The sequence below is a fragment of the Cygnus olor genome, chromosome 5, assembly GCF_009769625.2.
Source record: "Cygnus olor isolate bCygOlo1 chromosome 5, bCygOlo1.pri.v2, whole genome shotgun sequence".
Taxonomy (NCBI): Eukaryota; Metazoa; Chordata; class Aves; order Anseriformes; family Anatidae; genus Cygnus; species Cygnus olor.
In genome coordinates this window covers 29,118,386-29,137,740 of record NC_049173.1, presented here as the reverse complement: position 1 = coordinate 29,137,740, position 19,355 = coordinate 29,118,386, and the positions used below count along the sequence as shown (strand labels likewise).

Sequence of the window (19,355 nt, the reverse complement as noted above, 5' to 3'; positions counted from 1 at the left end):
ATTCTGTCTCTGCTCCAATGACACAGCGTTCACTAGGATTGCCATTTGAATTACATGATTTACAACAAGTCAGAAACTCTTCTAAGATGGATTAAAGCTTATTTTAAAGCTGGGGACCTGCAGAGGAAGGTTCAGACTGGATCCATAATGCTCTTTTTCTTCTGCCTTTAGACAGATACTCTTTACATTGTTTAATTCCTCTTTTTTGCATTCTCTGCTCTTCTACTCTGTAGGAAAAAATATAATGAAAAATCAGCATACCTAAGAGAGACTAGGTTATGGAGATGTCCAAAATCTAGACCAACCTTGGAGTACATTCGTGGTACTCAGAGGAAAATCAAGAACCAAATGTTTCTAGGAGCAACACGATTTCAGTCTCTGGTTTCTTGCGTTTTGCAGTCAAGAAGTAATGTGTACCATCCCTTTTATCTGGCATGGGAAACCTCTCTGCTCTGACTCCAACATACTGAGCCAGATGTCCTGGGGAGGAAGACAGGCGCTTACAGCTATGATTTGGGGAATTCAAATTCATGCCATCAGCACGGCAAGCAGGAAAACATTCCTCAAGGAAAGATGCCTGTCCTTCCTGGATGGCAAGAGGCTCTGAAACTGGGCAGTGAGAGTCTGCCTTGTGGCCTCCCACTCCCTGCTATAAGCATAAAGAAAAAGCCACAATTTTGTCATTGGAGTCTCAGACCCATCCACAGGGATCCTAAAACACTAAGTAAACCTCTAGGCAAGAAGAGGTAATAGGTTTTAAAAAGGGAAAAGAAAGTAAGCAGAAAAAACGTGATGGGAATAAATTGCCGCCTCAAATATCTGCTAGAAAGTAGTGAAAGGCACATAAAACCGCCAGAAAGAGTATGAGTGGGAGCAATTTATATGTGCCTGGCATTCATCCAAGTATCACACAGGATAGTAAAAGACAGTAAGGCTGAGCAGAACATCAACAAACCTGGAGGATTTCAGCAGAGCCTAAAATGTTTTTCTACCGTAGAGAAAATGCTGTTTTTTTCAAACACTTTGTACAACTGGTAGGGAAGCAGATACAGTAATTTAAAAATATGAGGTGCCAGAGATTTATACTTTGCAGCTGGTTTTGAAAACATTAGGCAAAGCACCCTAGATGGTATATGAAACACTAGTAATTCTGGATGGAAATGGCTGTTGAAAGATGAGATTCTTCAAATGAGGAAGCTGAAGAACACATAAGTTCAAGATTTCTAGAAGGAAATACAGATGGCAAATGGAGCAGATCATCAGGTTTTCATTTCATCACTGTTCACTCCCTTAAAAAAGGCACGCTTTGCGCTAATGGTGCCTATCCTGGATGGCAAATTCATGATGTTCCAAGCATGACAGTATGAATCAGGGGCAGCGAAGCTTGCCAAAGCATTTCATTCCTCCACCGCCCGCTGCCCAGGCATTGCTTGCTTTCTGAGACAGCTGCACTGGAAGACTGTAGTGGAAGACTGCAGACAAACAGCTATCTTCAGAGTCTGAAGGACAACTTTTCCTCTAACAAGAAATGTCTTTTGGCTAATTATTCTAAATAACTAGGGGATTCTTATAGATACATTTTTAAATTTGTGATTCCAGGCAGGGATTACCAGAGGAAACACAGACTGAGGATATATCTGGAAAATGTGCATTTATGAAACTCTTGCAGTGATGAGCTATTGAACATGACAGTAGATTGGACTGAGATCTGGATAGTCCTTCAACAGCTGTGTGTCTTGGTGATGAAGTACTGGAGAGAAGTGAGATGTGAATACTCTTGCTGGGAAATAAATTCCCTGAGATAATTGTCTAATTTTTTTCTATGGAATAAGGTTTGGCTGCAGCAGCTGTGGAGTGCAGGAGGCCCACAGAAGCAGAGGCAGAAGCTAATTACTATTGAGCTGAGCCATATGAGATAAAAAGGAATGACCTTCATCTTCCATGCTTATTGGTGTAGGTCTCTAAAGCCATTTGTGCAGAGAGGTACAGGTAGCTGGTTGTGTTTAGTCGTTGTTTGATCAGTTTTGCTATCCAATAAGCAAAGCTATTTGCCAGGAAGTTCTGTACCCGTTATGGGCTTGCTCCAAGATGCTCTGAAGTCTGTGATAGTTTCTGGCAATCATATACTTCCAGTATATGATTGTGATTCAGTGATTCAGTGACTTCAGTGCGCTCTGGATTTGTACATTTAGATGTACAGTGGCTCTGGATTTGTACATTGCTTTGCTCATGCCTCTTGGGGCTGTATCAGAAAAGACTATGTTTGCAAATGAGACAGCAATGGGACGATGTCAATTCTGCCAAAGTGGGTCCTCTGCTTAAAGCAGGAGACATTTTAAAGAGAGTTAGAAGCTACCAGAAGGCAACTTCTACTGTTACCGCAGGCCTCTGATGTGCAAGAATAAGTAGCTTGCTGGTAACAGCCTTGCTTGTTAGCAATCCCAATCTGCCTGTCGTCATCCAGATACACATCCTGATATATACTCTTCACTTGTTTGCTGCAGAGATAATTATAACCACTAGAAAAATGTCGCAGTGTGCAATACCTTTTTCATTAAACTAGATTTATGCACTTAACATGCTGCTTGGATAAGTGTATCATCTTCCCTGAATCATAATTTCAAACACGTTTACCTGATTAGAAATTAGCCATGATGCCAGAATGAATAAAAGTAAAGCAAACAGAAAAAGTGCTGATGTGGCTATAATCTTAACTGCTTTGGACAACTCTGATCCCTCCACTTAAAACAGCAAACAGCGTTAATTACACAGGAAAATAACTGGGACTGTTTCTTTTATGAAAAACTAAGTAAGCTCTTTCTAGCTGATTTATGCTTCATTAGAAGTATGATGTTTGTATGATCAAATTCTTTATATGCAAATCATTTCTTTTGTATTTTGTAGTTGTTGGGGAGAGCAAGCAGTGCTTGAAACTCTTCAGAAATTACACACCACAGTTATTCCAAAGTCTTACTGAAATACTGTATGAAAACTAGTTTTCCATCCTCCAAAATCAATTTTCTACAAGGATCCAAGGGCTATAGACTGAGCACAGATGGAAAGAAGCAGATTAAAACAAGCTTTGAAGCGAGCTCTTAGAAATGAATAAAAAAATCCCATCCATGCAGTGCACTGAAAAAAAAGAAACCTAACAAATAGCTCTTTGTAAAGACAGAAAGACTAAAGCACAGGTTTTAAATGGCACATCATGAACAAATGTAGCTATCTTACACAGCAATTTTTTTCTATCCCTAAAGAAGTCACAGAGGCGTATGACTACACTGATATCCCGTACCAATAGACTAGAGGCAATGACACAGCTCCTGCGAGCCACAGGACCGTCTTAGGTTGTGTTTTCAGGAAACAGCTACAACTGGGTATAAAATGACATGCCAACTTTTACAAAAGGTATCGAAGACATTCCAGGAGGTGTTAAGGAACAAGGCAGAGACCGTTCTTGCTACATTTTAAGCATTCATAGCAAATCTATGGTATGATTCAGGATACCAAAGGTCACAATGAACTTGTTTCCTTACTTCCCCCCCGCCAAAAAAAAAAAAAAAAAAAAAAAAAAAAGAGGAAGTCTGGATGGCTCCAGGGACAGCTGGAAGAGAATCTCCTTCACGCAGCACTGTGAAGGAGAACTGAAGAGTGGCATTCTGGAGACCTGCTCCCAAAACTTGTCATAGGGGTTTACTGGGAAGGGGCAAGGGGAGCTGGAATCACGGAGCCAAGAGGGACAGTATTTTCAGCCATCGATATTCAAGATAGGGGAGCAGGCCAAGGACAAATTATTGGTGATTGGCAATTTTGGCCACAAAGACCATAGTTAACTACAAATTACCAAGAAGTTAAACCAAGCACTGCTCCATGATCTGGAGTGGTTAAAGCTGTTGATAAAAGCTGTCTCATCTGCCCTTCATTCTGGGTTTCTAATTCCCTGACTTGGAAATTTCAGAAGTAAAACTTGGACATTAAAAAAATATATTATTAAGGGTAAAAGTCATAGTCCCTTTGGACCATAAAGTTGTTCATAACTACTTATATTCTTAATGCAGTTGACTGATTAAACAAATAATTTGAACTAAATCAAGAAATTTTTTATCAGCACGGTTTATGCACCATGCTCACTCTGGATTCAGGGGGACTGTGCTTGTTCTTAATAAGGAAAGATGAGTGTGAAGCTCCCAAAGGACAAGAAGAAAAACAGAATGCAGGCTATGCTTGCCTGAATGAAAATGTGATAAAGAAAATTTTCAGCTACTTTTCAGACATTAGACTCACGATTCTGCTACCCTGAATTAACTTGAGTGGTGTTAATTCCTGAGAGTGCAGCTTTTTAGCTCTCTTGAAGCAACTCTTGAAGGTACTTTTTCAAGATAATTGAAAATGACTGGGGAGATCTTCAAATATTTATCACCACTGATGGCCTCTTAATGAGGAGGACCCTATTGCTCTGCAGTGTGAGAAACTTTAATGAAAAGAAAGTCATGCTCTCTTCACCTGTGTATCCTCATAGGTGGTTTTGAAAAGAATCTCTTCCATGTTTGCTATTCAGTACTGTACTTGCTAATAAGCTAGCTTTAACTTTCAGAAAAAACACACCCAAAATCCTTTCTGTTAACAAAGCCATCTTCAGGCATGCTAATGACTCAGTCAGAGAAAACATAGGAGGCAAAAAATATTCCAGACCTTATGATACATGTTAATGGCAATGACATGAAGGAATGTAATGGTATTAACCAGTACTTTAGCAAATGGAGAGTGAGCTCTTCAACCTAACACCTCTTCGTAAGGTGTGGTTATAAATCATGTTTTTCTTTAGTGGCATCTATCCTATTCAAGTAATGTTCTTGAGAATATCTGAGGAAGCTTCAGAGAGCAGCTTCCCTTGCTCCCCTTGTTGCTAAGTCCCTACACGTTTTGGTATCAAAATATTTCTAAAAGTTAATGCTTTAGAGGTTTCACAGTCCTGTGGACAGGAACAGTATTAGGAGTGGCTTTTCAGAAAAGTTAGACTTTCAGGTCTCAAAAGGATAGGTATAGGAATCTTCATAGAGGATTTACTTTAAACTTTTCTCTATAACTATAATAGAGGAAGGAGAGACCAACAATTTCAGTATTATTAAAGAAAATTTCTTTCTTCAGGTACATGATTTCAAAAATATTGGAAATAGTCATTCTTCCATTTACAGCACCCAAGATTGCAGATGCTTGAGAATCCCCTTATCAGAGCTTCTGGCTTAGATGTGTTTATTTTGTTGCCAGAGATTAGGCAGCATTCTTGCTGGAGGTTATATACCAGTCGCTGAGGTGTTTATAGGAGAATGTAATCTGCATGAAGGAAGATTTGTTCTCCAGACTGTCTGTACTTTCTCTTGAGAGTTGTCCAAAGAAGGGAGTATGTGTGTGGTGTCTGGGGGAAGGATAGAGGAAGTGGAGCCGGTGAGAAAACACTCTCTTCTAATATAACATTACTCCTGGCTAGAAAAATATAAAGGCTGAGCTTCTGAGGAACCAAATTAGCAGGTTTTGTGGGCTGCACATGACTAGTCAATGAAAATACTATATTAACACTGCAACCACTGTCTTAACTGACAAGTAAAACTGACAACTTTGAGAAGAAAGCATCTTTGGAAAGAAAGGCACTTGTTACACACTGTATCCTAAAATCAGCTGTCTTGTATAAAGCTGCCAGTGCCAGTTTCTTCACTTTGAGATACTAACAGCTTTTTTTTTCTTTTTTCTTTCTTTCATTTTTCTCTTCAGTAAACTGAGACTGTTGCTGGTCTCCTTACTCTGTGTTTTTATAGTACTTTTTTTCTCCCACATTTCTTAAAAGCATAAGAAAAAGCTTACTTTTTAGTAGTCGCAACCCCTAAGTAGCTGCTGATAATTCTCTATTAACCAATGTGTGCTGCCCTGTGCTTTCAGTGGAGTGGTGAGCTGGGGCTGGGAAGAAACTTCTGAGCCACTGAGTCTGGGCCAGAGCTCAGAAACAACTGGGATATACAAACCAGGCATTGCCTCCGATTCTCCAGGAGTTACCTTGAAACCAGAGTGAATTGCTATTAACAAGGGGCTTGACTTGACACAGTACATTCTTGAGGCACTGTATAGAAACTCAGCTGTCACATTTTTCTGAATTATGTTGGAAAGTAAAACAAATTGGTAGCACTGCTAACACCAACATGTGGACATTTGATTAGTGACTATAACTTTGTGGCATTTTAGAGTAATTTTTGTTCTTTTGAAGAATTTTGTCTTGAATGTAGAGTACAAGTTTTAGGGTAACAGATCCTCAAGCAATAGGAAATAGGAAAAATCAGAGGGTTAATCTATGCATTCTTTCTTTTAATTAGAATTGGTAAAGCAATTTTGATAATTAGGTCCTTGTACTGAAGAGAAGTCCACATGTCCTTTTCCCTAAAGAAAAATATATTTTTCTAAAAACATCCTCAAAGTGTCTGGAAATTTGACATCTCTGGCTAGCTATTTGCTCAGTTCAATTTCTTTCACATGGATTTTCATGATTTTTAGAGGAGTATAATTACAACTATAATGCTATTTTTCATATTAGAAGTCTCCCTTGAATTCTATTTGAAACTGCCAATAATAAGAGACATGTCCTGACAGGTCAAAAACTCAGTGATATGAATAAGCCACTTAAGTACTGTGTAACAGGAATGTGTGATTTGTATAAAATATGGCTTACCTAGCACAGAATATTGGCTGCATGTTTTGTAACTGTCTCTTTTATGATACTGCCATTTTTCCCTCAGATGAAAATTAAGATACAGCCTTCAGCGACAGCAGTAGTTGAAGAAGATATTATGCAATAAAACAGCAGCCTTCACAGCTATCTTTGTCTATTTCTAATCACTTACACACAACTCATGTATGTAATCTTGATGCAAATAAATGCTTCTGGATTTGCAGCTGGCAAGATGTCAGGTATGAGAGAAACTGTTAAGACCTACAAAGAAACAAGGGGCAACAATAAAAGGACAGATGCTGTTTCATGTCACCTTCATAAAATTACCTGGATATAACTTGCTGCTTGACTAAGGGAAGCAAGGTAAAATGAATATATACTACTTCTACTAAGGAGGTGGGTAGGACACTGCCAAAAGGAAGAATTAGTCATGGAAGAGCAAAGTATACTTGGCCACGGACGGCTACAGAGTACAAGACCTCAAATGGTGCAAAGATTCTGGGGCAGTGGTTATTTTAAAAACAGAGAGGATTCAAAGCCCAAGGGTTAAAAAAAAAAAAAATCAAGGCAAGGCTGATGACCTAAAATGCTGCTAGTCGAGACAGAAACAAGGAGCAAGATGGAAGTGGCTGTGAAGATGGCAAGAAGTGGAGACTGTGAACTGCTGCTGCTTGAGAAGAGCTGGGAATGGTGGCTGTGGTTCAGCGCTTTTGTGGTTGCTATTAACAACTTCTTGCAAAAATATTTGGCTTATTTAAAACACCCAAACTATTGGAAGCCAGCTCTTCCTGAGAATCTTTCTTTAGCTCTAGGTGTAGATTTGGGCTAAGAAGTCCCTCTGATTGCTAATCACTCCCCAAACTCCCCAGCCAGCCCCGCTGGCCTCGCAGCACTGAACGCATGCCCAGATGTGTGCAACACTCACAGATCTATCTGGCATCCAGAGGGCTATAGCCAAACAATTAACATTTGTGGTCAACTCTTGTTGTAGATAAATGAGACAAGACTTAAAACACATGGAAATTTTCAAGTTAGGACAGTGTCCAAAATCTACAGTCTTTGGCCCAGCACAGCCTCAGGATACAGCCTTTTTTTAAAACTAAAATATTACAAAGGTCAGAGATTATTTTTTAACCCTTTACTCTAATAGAGTATCAGAACATGAGCTGTAGATGAACAAGGGACTTTGAAATGTATTTCTTTGCTTGTATGAACCCAGGAAACTGAAGGGTCTTGTCTCTAAATATAACTTTTATCAGAAGCTAATGAAGAAGATAAAATCCCCCTATCCTATTAATGGAATACTTCGGATTTTTCAAGAATTTCTTTATCCTCATTTACTATTGCCTTCAGGAAATGACATCTCTTTTGCCAGTCACAATTTTCTTCCATTTTCATTTATAAATAAGATACAAGTTGGCAAGAAGAGAGGGATTCTTTCCTTAAAAGACAACCAAAGATACCAAAAGTATGAGAGTTTATGTATTCACAAAAATGACTGGGCATCCATCTAGCACCATCATCCTAAACAGTTTCCCAAAGTATGCTTAAATGGAAATCCAGCTTTATGGAGGATGTTGAATAGGCTCAAGATAACAAGAAAATTAAGGAAAGTATTGGTCAAAACAAAACTGAAAACAAACAAACAAACAAACAAAAAAACCCAAAACCTGAAAAACCCCAACAACTTATCTTTATGCAATAGTTTGGATACAGTTATAGAATAAATGGCAGTAATTAGCGCATCTTATATCCAAAGCCCTGAGAACCTTAGCCTATATATACAGCACCATGCTGCAGTAGATAGCTACTGTTATTGTTATCACAAAGTGGGGAAAACTGAGGCAGTGAAGTTAATGGCCAGGCAGCGGATTTGCTAAACATCTTTAACTTGGAAGGAAGAGCTCTAATAAAACCTTAAATATCATCTTTCCTGTCCTAGGCAGATCTTCACATCTCAAAGCACTTTTCAGTCTTCTAACGAGAAAGAAGTTTGTAGAACTGATTGCTTTCTGACTCCCAATCACCTTTGTGTTCACCAAGATGTTCCTACACTGTGCCCTTCTGGCTGAGCACCCCAATACCTATCTTCAGGAGAAAGAAAGATGCTGTGTAGCTAACAGGCACTTATTTTTCAGATGCTTCAGTTCCACAGATGTGAAGAAAACTCCCTGTGGTACTTGCCTCTGGAGGACTCTCTTTGCTGGGTTTAATCACGGCAGTACAGCCTCTGAATATCACTCCATATTTTTGTTGTCAGGAATTTGGCTATCAGACAACAGCTTTCTCCTAGCTGTAGATTCCTGTTTCAAATGTGGAACAGTGGCATATTAACAACACTTCAGGGTTCAAAAAAAGTAAAAGACCAAACTAACATAAAAATATGTCCAAAACTCTTCTCCACAGAAAAATAACCCCCAAACCAAACCAAACCAACCCCCCTACCACCATCACCAGTTATACAAAACAAAACTGACTAATCTTGACCTCCCTCCAAAGGGGAATGTTTTGTTTCTTGAATCCTTGGCTCTTGCTCTCATATGATACTGGGACTATGACTAATAACCTCTTGCCGGAGTACTGCTGATAATTTCACCATTGAGTAGCTGTTCTAGTTCTGGATCATCATAGTATGCACTGAAGTTGCCAAGATTTTATTTTTAAAAAACAAAGAATAAGATATACGCTCATAATCCCCCAGTGTTAGAAATACATTTTTCCTCCTTCCTCTGAACTGTTATTTTTCAGATGCCTGCTAAGAAATGGTTCCTTTTTTGCTTTCTCTCTCTAAAACACTTTTCCTAATTCAAAACACATTTGAGGCTGCAGCTCTTTTTAAAGCAAATATGCCATGCATCACATTGAGTTAGGTCAGCACTGCTTATGTTAATGTTTCTCGCTTCACGCAAATGAGGCATCCACACTCCTTTTCAAAGGTAATAAAGCCAGATGAGGTGCAAAGCGTTTTCCAGTTGGAATAGAAAGTGAGACTCATCCACAGGTTATGGGTCTTAGAGCAGACACAAATTCTGTCTTACAGTGGAAACTAAACGTATACCTCAGCTACAGCACAGCCACATCAGCCCTACTTCTCTGCCCAAAGCAGGCAGACAAGAACAAGTTCAGTTAATTCACCACAACTTTGTTCACTGTCAGTAAGCTAAAGGAAATGAGAACAACAAAGCTCAGTCTATGCAAAGCTTGAAAATGGGAGTTAGCACGAATTACTGCAGCGCAGTGCTGTGCTGCTGCATGTCACCGCTACCACTTTGAAAATTCTTCTCGCTCCTTTCTTGCTTCAAGGAAATGGCACGGGTAGTAAGGTGTGGTGTGCCCGAGTTTGGCCAGAATGAGGAACCTGCTTCTGCTGGCATTAGGTCCCTTGATACACCTCATGCCAAGCACCTGAAAATCAAGGGTTGTCTTCAAAACTGTTGGCTGGCTTTACTTCCACAGTTGCTGGGGTACCTGAACCCACTGCAGCGGTTCACATGCTTTGTCTGACCAAATGTGTCTCCTAAAGGTAGGGGTGAATACCACCAGAGCAGGGCAAGGAACGGGCAGAAAGGACAATGGACGTTATGCAGCAGGGAGCGGGAGAGAAGGATTGTAGGTGCTACAGGCACAGATGATAATGGCACCTGCCTGAGGCCTCCCTTTTGGAAACTGTGCACAGGGTGGGGGGAAATGGGGTTGCATGAAATGAAACATCGTTAACAGTTTGCAGCATGCCTTAAGAGTTCTGTGTGGGAGATTCTATTGGATGGCAAATATCACAAATGGATGGGACAGCATGAGTAGGGAATGGCACAACAGTCTGCTTTTTACTTGAAATGTTAAAGAACAAGATCACTTCAATCGTTTTTTCAAAAAAGTTTTTTAGCCAGTTCTTTTTTTTGCATCTGCAATCTACTCATTATTTGTGATTTGATAGTTATTATATGGGCAGAAAAGACATAAAACTTCTTTGTACCTAAAATGAGCTTACAAAATTAAAAACCATACGGTGACTTCTGCAGCAACCAAAAAAAAGGGTTGGGAAAAAGGAGTGGGGGAGTGAAAGAGAGAGAAGCAATTATAATAACAGCGAGTTTTGAGATTCCCTGAGGGTTGCTGCTGGTAATTAAACCAACGGCAACATGAATCTCTGTTTGATGTGGTCATGAATTTGTTTTCAAAAGAAAAATCTTTAAAAAGATTCTTTCAAGAGAAATTTTTAGAGAACAAGCTCAGCATGAATAATTAGACCAGAAATACTTTGATAAATATTATTATGGAGGAGTCATTTATGGGCCATGGCATTCGCAGGTTAGAAATTCTAGTGATAAATAAGGTGGCAAGTTTGCACCCATTCTGAACACACAAAACCGGGTCCATATGCCTGAGTTAGTTCCTCAGAAAGGAGGCTGTCTCTTATTTTCACTGTTGCATTAAGCGTTACAAACACACAGACAGAACATTTCATTGGGAAAACGCAGCACAATGAAAGAAAACCACAAACAATCCAAAGGCACTTTTCTTTCCCAGAGGCCTGCACAAAGATCAGAGGTGAAGTTTATCAGTGATAAAAATGTCTGTGAGCTCACTCCACTCCCCTCCCTTTCTAACTTCCATTCACTTCTGCTGAAATCATACCCTTGGAAAAATCCCCTTCAGAATGCTTGAAAAATAATAAAGCTTTCGTTTTGTGGAAAAGCTAAGCATCCAGCAACACCACTGAAATCCAGAGAAGATGCAGGTGCTCTGCACCCTCCAAAATCTAGTTGCCTCAGACACCCAAAAGCTGCATTTCATTTGTTTCCTGACCACTTCAAGAAGCTGAGGCAGAGGCAATCAATCACAAGCCAGCAAATAACCAGCCAGTGAACTAGAACCTAATATATTTACCAGTGGAAACCCACGTTTAAAAGGAAAAGGAACTGCCTGTTGGCTGTCATGACATTATTCATAAAGGCACACTAGTAGATCTTATGGATACCAGAAACAAAACTCCAACAAAGGCAACCAACTGCTAATGAAGAAGGGTTTTCACTCAAATTTCATGGGTCATACAGAGTCATTACCCATGCCTGCAGGAGTTCAACAGCTCTGCCAATTGAATTTGGGGGAAATTAAGTGATTATTTTGTTCTGCGTTTTGTAGCATTGGACATTTTTCTTCCAATCCCAAGTTCTGGAGCTAACCAGTTATGCAAGAGTATCAGCTTCAATTTCCAGAGCTAGCTTTAAATCAGACTTATTGCAGGGAAAACCTTGAAAACAGGTCTTAAATGTACATCAAGGTCTCAGAAAACAGTTTTTCCTTTTTTTTTTCTTTTTTTTCCTTAAATACAACCCTATGTCTTTAAGCCAATCTCCTAATACTTCAGGAGCTCAACTCATTTTGAAAATGGAGAGACAGATCACTTGGCTACTGCCAGTGACAAGTGCTGCATGGGTTAACTTTCCAAATTGGTTCAACTGCAGGTTTCCCTCTGGTTTTGAGTCAGTTAAAATATCAAGGCTCTTCTCCATAACATTTTAAGCTATAATGACTTCAAAAGTAAACAAACATTTCTGATAAAATAACATGTTTGAAAAATGTAATGGATGACAAAGATAACAAAAAATCCTTAGTGCTTTTCTTTGTCAATAGCTTCTTCTAGGAATATAGCCAGACCGGGCATTTATTTGGACTGGTAAACCATGACTCAAAAAGTGGATCTATTGGCAGTATAAGCAACAGCTCAGTGGTGGAAGCAAAAGGCTTTCCTAGCTGATTAATCATCATGACAGGCTTGCAGATTAAATGATCTGCCCAGCTTCAGATGTTAGATGTGCATCCATCTCTTGCTATTCTTCTGGTTCATAGGCAGTAGCCTGGATTATTCATTCTTAAGATAATGATGATCATTACTGTTCAAAACAAAAAGGATTTGGGCTTTGTAATTTTATCCTATGATAGAGGAGACTTCTGCACAAGATAACACTGTACCTATAGTCTAGACATGATGAAATACTGGAAAATCCTTCAGGCAGAGGTGGTGACAGTCTTGCACATAAAGTTTTGTGATGTTTCTCTTCTCTACTCCCCCCCACCAGAACTGTTATCAGTTGCACAAAGGAAGAGCATGAATACGTAGCTGCCCTCAAGCCCTGCTATTAAGGGCTGTACTAGCCCCTGTTAGATCAATAACAAAACGTACCTTCTCTGAGATGGAAGGCAGCATCTGTTTCACAGCACCCAGTAACACCCCACAGCGTTCACAGATAGGAAAGAAAGAGTAGCAGTTTGATGACAACATACAACAGCCTTCAATGACTACTAGGGATGAGAAACATCACTAATTCTCATCTAAAGTATTTCATCTTCATCGCCACAGAGGCACCAACTTGGGCTCGGGCATCAGTCAGGAAGGCCCTCACTGGATGTGGCACACTGGGAAGGGAACATCAGAGAATCTACGCCCTGCTTTCTGAAGCAAGCTGCAACCTGCTCCTCCCAGAGACTGATCATTTGTGTTCCCAGAAGCCAGACCCTGCTGCACTTGGAAGATCTGAGTATTGCCGCACCAATTGGTTTAGCTACAGGCATTTCTTATTTTCCCTCTGCATATTTTCTCTGAAAGAGTGAAAGAAGTTACTACAGAGTTATTTGTTTTCTTTCTTCTGCTAGTCTCTAAGTAGTATCTTTTTTTCCCATCCAACAGAGAGTAATCAGCTAGTCACTGGAGAATTTCGTTCACCCCTAACCACTGAAAAAAGGTTAGTACCTACTAAGGACTTTACAGATTAAAATGCTAACATTATTCTGATTCAACTAAGACATTTTCATCCACTTTCATGGATGACTTTGTGTGATTCAGCTAACAATTCTAGCTCTGACACATCTGCTCTGAAAAGTGAAAGGAGTTTAATTCAGCCTCAAGCATCACAGTTCCTTTCAGGTGTAAGTTGCTCCTTCTTACTTTATAGTTCCTGCACTGTTGATTTATAGTCTTTAAAAGCAATAGTCTTTTCAAATCAAGAGATAATCTTCTCAAATTATATCTAAGTTTTAAGATAGATGCTGAGCGACAATGGGAATAATAAAAATGATAAACATACCAAGTGCTTCTATTTCCATAAAGCCTCAGAAGGCTTTACAATACACACTCCTCACAACTGAGGAAATGGAAACAACAGAAGGTGAAATGACTTGCATGAAGTCCTGCAGAAGATGACAACTGAGAACCAGGAACAGCATCCACAGTGCCTGAAAACCCCACAGTAACCACGCCAGGACATCTTTCTGCATGGGACCAGACTGTCACAACGATGCCAGTGTCTGATGCTGCCTTTTAGAAACTGATTTACAGAGAAGCCAGAGGGGGTCTGGTTGCACTTATTCCTCTCTGGCTCAGCCAGAACTTGCAGTGTACAGGTGCAAGTGAGAAGACCATGTGTGACCAGCTCTCTGATATGCATTATTTATATAGCAGTTCTACTGACTGAAAAACTAATAAATCCACAGCCTGCAGATGATGTGCAGACATACAGACACATCATCACAAATATCACTTTATCTTGATCCTTCCCCCTCACTGCAGCACAACAGAGCCACGAGTACAATAGCAAAATAAGCCTCTGGCTAATGAAGCCAGTTTCAGTCAGAGTGGTTCAAGGCCATTCCTCTATACGGAACGGTCGCAAGGCCTAGGAGTAAGTGTCATTTTCCAGGGAAACATGTCAACATGAGTATTTCACATAGCTCAAACTTTCTCAAGCTCATTTGCGAAGCAGTGCTGAGAGCTGCTTGACACCTCCTTTGCCGAAGTGCCCTCTGCTCCCAAGCAAGCCTTTCTGTGATGAAGCCCCATGTATTTGTGAGGAAGTATATGTGAACCCAATTTTTGAGCCTTTAACTGTCTCATCACTTGGGTTCGATAATTCTGTGTGCTGTGACCCCATGTAACACAGGTTTATTTTGCAGAGTAGGCTAGGTACAACTCTTTACAACTCCTGCCTGTTCTCTGTTCTGCTGTTGATCTTCTGCAGAGGCAGTAAATGAACTGCCAGTCACGGCTGAGTCTGTAGCTTTCTGTCCATAACAGCGACTACACAATACAAGAGGTCAAAATGAGGTTTCTCTGCTTATGTATTGTAACCACGGTCTATTTATAATTCTACGGTTAATTTAGGGCTTGTGTATCCATGCTGGACAAAGAAACTTTCCATGTGTAGAAAATGACACAAACTCAATCTTTGCAGACAGTTCCAGAGCCTATAACTGCTATTGTTCGTACAGTGAACACCTGTACTAATTATGTACTTCACTCACTCGGGGGTCATTGCTCATGGCAAAGGTTTTAAATCAGCCACCCCAGGAGACGGACATCATTACATTGCTGGAGCTGTCGTTCTGGTGCTGCAGGGCCAGGCAAACCTGGAAATATACTCGATCTCTGAACTCTCTAAAGGTGAAAGACTGCAATACCCCACTGCTGGGCACAATAAGACAGTCTAGAAGGTCTGGATGAATAGAGGAAATAATCAGATACAATTATTGAAATGTGAAGTTTAACATTATTTTTAGATTTAAGCTATGTTCTGACTTTTATATAAACTACATTTTTTCATCTCTCATTGTATATAGTAGTGGCTGACACAGCAAAACTTGCAAATGTGAGAAATGACAAATAATTTCATTTTATTCACTTCGTGATCCATAGATGCTATTTATGAACATAAAATTATGCCAGAACTCAAACACCAAGGTGGGCATTCATACTTTTTTCACTGATGTAGCTCCCATTTGAAGTCATCGACAGCCACTGCAGTTCTCCCCAGACAGTCCCTGCTCGCTTTTCAGTGATGCTCATCAGTGCTGGTGCTTCCCCGAGCTCAGGAAGGCAGTGTTAATTCTTGCCTGCCTTTGGCTCAGGGTCTGCACTTACACCTGTTCATCACTACTTACCGGGCCACACCTGACATCCTTCATTACTCTTCTGCCTGTCATTTCTATTCAGAAACCTTCATGCAATATGTACAAATGAGTACACATGTGCCGTATACTGTTTGGCTTTTCAAGCTACGAATACATACAAGAATGCTGTCACCAACTTGACAGATAAGCCTGCTTCTAGGCTGCTCTTACTGCTATTTCTTGACTTTCTGCTCTCCAGAACAAAAGATCTCAGGAATAACATTATACAAAACTTGAAGAATCGATTTTATATGATCTGAAAACCAGCATGTAACCGGTCAGAGGGGTTACTGATACCTGCATTTCACATGCCTCTTCTAATTGGACAGGCAGCAATTAAAATTCACATTTATCACTGGCAAATTGCTGAGCAGAAAGTTACTTTGGATAGGTGCTTGCTTCAATTTAATGCACTCCAAGGTTTCATGCTTTCCTCCATATAAAAGTAACACCGCTTCCACCCCAGGAGAGGAGCACTCAGTGAATGGCAGATGGCATGGGCAGGGTTCTCCACGGAGCTGTTTCAGCCTCTCTGCATCGACAGCACCATACAGCTGGGTAATTAAACAGGGAGCGGGAGACGAATTTGTTCAGGAACAACAAAGAACAGGAGCAAAGGCTCTTTGAAGCTTTCTGCATTTTCACAACTGCCTCCCGCGTGAATGCTGAAAAGGTTTTCAAGGATGCAAATAACCAAATACGCCAATTCTTTATGAGGTGCCTAGGAATTCTAACAAGATCATTGGATTCACTTTATATCAAATCATCTCCAAATTCTTAAATCCCTACTTCATCTTGCAAATTGACAAGCACAGTATAGATTTTCATGGACATGTATATGCAAAATTTTTCTGCCATTTGCATGGCCCTTTTCAGACAGATTCATTAGGCAACATTAGAGGAAAAATCCCCTGAGCTCAGTGTATCCCATGAAACTCTCCCTCCATTGTGACTGGGGAATGAGACATTGTTTTGCAACAATGTCTCCTACACAGACAATAGTCCCAATTTGCTTCTCTTTCACCCCAGAGTAAATGAGGAGTAAATTTATTGATGTCAACAGGATTAAGGTAATATAAATGGCATGAAAATGAGGATCACTGTTAGCATTTAGAAGAGGACACTCCAAAGGCTTATGCATTTGCACACAACGTATCCCCATTGTAATGGCAACCAACTCGCATTACTGAATGTGTGTTGCTTCAAGCAGACCCTCCTTCCCAGCAATGTAGTGACAGCATTTTCTTTCACTCTTTTAACAAATATCCCTGCCATGCAAAGTCTCCCCATTTTTTCATTTCTCTGTTATTTAAATTTCCTAAACCTGCACAGCTTCATAGAAAACATACTGCAGGAAAAAAAAAAAAAAAAAAAGAAAAAGCCCAACCTGGCAGAATGTATTCCGAGAAACTACTTTTGGAACACAAACTGCAAGGATTTTAGCATACACTGTAAAATTAATAATAACCAAATGGTTATCTGAAGTGTAATTAAAAATATGTTTGCATTGGTTTTAGATAAAACAATCCTGAGACCATGTGTAAAAGTCTTGAACTGCAGGACAATAATGAGTTTGTGAATTAGGACTGTAAATTCCCTATGCTGCGAATGTGGGAGCCATCAGGAGCACACATGATTGAGTCAGCAGTTACCAAGACATACATACAGTACAGGCCACTTAAGTCTCAAAACTGCCATTTATCATTTCCTGAGAGAACAGTTTCTTGGCAAGTCTCCTCTAAAAACATTTTTTTTTCCAAAACAACCAACCATTCCAGCAGGCTACGAATACCACTACAACTTGGTCTATTTTTCATATCAAGTAGACTATGGGCTCTGGTTTTTGGTTAATTAAAGAAACCTTCTTTTCAGTTTTCTAAAATTTGTTTGCAGCAGGGTAGATACCACAATGAACCAGCTCTAAAATAGTACCAGTCGCAGAGTAAACCCTCCAAAGATGGACAAAAACTAGCCCTAAATACAAGCGTGGCCCCAAGCTGTAAAGCCCAGCATACCTAATGGCAAACCCAGTCACAGTGCCAAACTGCTGAGTTTGGTCTCAGGTGAAAATAGCTGCCGTGGGCTCCACCAGCAGCGTTCAGGCAGCAGCATCTGTGATGGCTCTAGCCCCATCTGCTGTGATATTGTGGCTCCCTGCCAGTGCCTCAGGGCCCTGCCTGAGGTCAGAGCCCTGATGGGCCATGGGCTGCATGCGCACAGAGAGGCACTGCCCTTGCCTTGAAAAATGCGTGAGTGAAATAGATGAGATAGAACAGGGGTGGGACAAAGCTCGTATTTTCATTCCTGTTTTATACATATGGAACCAAGATACAGAGGGATTAAATGTCTTGCCTGTGCTCACACAAAAAATATCTGGGGCAAAAGCTAGGAATTGAACCAAAGTTTTCAAGTTCAAATCAACATAATCTTCCTTCATTAACCCTGTGCTTACTAACTACAAGGCTGTACTCAAATCTATATTTGCAAGCTCAAACATTAGAGCCATGTTCTGCTTTTGGGCACGCAGGGGGAGAACGTCTTGTATAGCAAGCATACACGTTCCACAGCAATACTGACCGGTGGCTTTGCTGCCTGAAGCTTTAGAAAAATCAAACATAGGAAAAAACCTCCTATATTTTGATTTCCTGTTTCGGGAAGGAAGTCTAGATTCTGTTATTTCTCTGCAGAGTTCCCTGTGCAAACAGTCACAGAAACAACAAACTGTTGCGCTTCAAAAAAAAAAAAAGTAAATAATCACTTAATAGATTTCTCTAAACATCTGACCTGCAGTTCACAAGTTCTCAACGAAAAAAGGAAAAAGAGCATTTATAGTATTTGTTTTATTAAAGAAGGAAAGAACAACATATTATTATATTACTTTCCCTTCAGAAGACAAATATTGTAACACCAACTTATTTTGTTTTATTTATTTTTACATTATTATTCACTGAGAATGTGTGATTTTAGAGGCTCTTTCTTTAGCCAAAAGGTTATTTTTTTTTAAAGAAGAATAAATGAACCTGAAATTTCGACAACTTGCAGACAAATTGCAAGTCTTCACTCCAAAATGTAGATGTAGACAGGCACCTCAAGGAAACGCTAACAAGATTAAAAAATAATCACAATAATGTGGGCAAATAGTGTTACCTCCTAACTTTCTTCTTGGAATGGCTAAAGCTTTTCAGCTGAAACATTCCCTAAACCTTCAGTCTGAGATATCCAAAATGGAAAACACCAGGTCAGATAGTTAAAATTGTACGCAACTAAAACAAAGTCTTATAATGGGAAATGTCTCATTAAGATTTAGTAAGGATCTGAAGCACTCCCAATGTCCAAGAACAAGCAGGTGAGTACACATAATAAATCCCAAAAGATGTTTACATGGGAGACAAAACATGCTTCATTACTTGGCTTCAATACCACATTTTTGGTTACCAGAAAAGAGGACTGTCATTACTTGCCTCTGTCAATAAACAGAGGCTCTGTTGTATGGGAAATTATGGCATATCACAATTTCTTTTTGACATATTTCAAGTGGAAATTCCAAACTACTTTAATTTGGAAACACGTAAATGGTTTTAACTTCATAATGAATGTTGATAATACTGAAATATTTCATTTTAAAAAAGGAAGGAAAAACCATGCCACAATCCCAATGTGCCTAAAAGGAATAAAAGACTACAAAACAGTCTAAATG

The 19,355-nt window shown here is 39.8% G+C and overlaps 1 protein-coding gene and 1 long non-coding RNA gene across 3 annotated transcripts in view; one reads left to right on the top strand and one right to left on the bottom strand.

The window, feature by feature from the left end:
* Nucleotides 1-19,355, bottom strand: part of KCNQ1 (potassium voltage-gated channel subfamily Q member 1) — a 344,271-nt gene that overhangs the window by 3,133 nt on the left and 321,783 nt on the right.
* Nucleotides 1-19,355, top strand: part of LOC121070476 — a 56,190-nt gene that overhangs the window by 23,649 nt on the left and 13,186 nt on the right. The window lies entirely within an intron of this gene.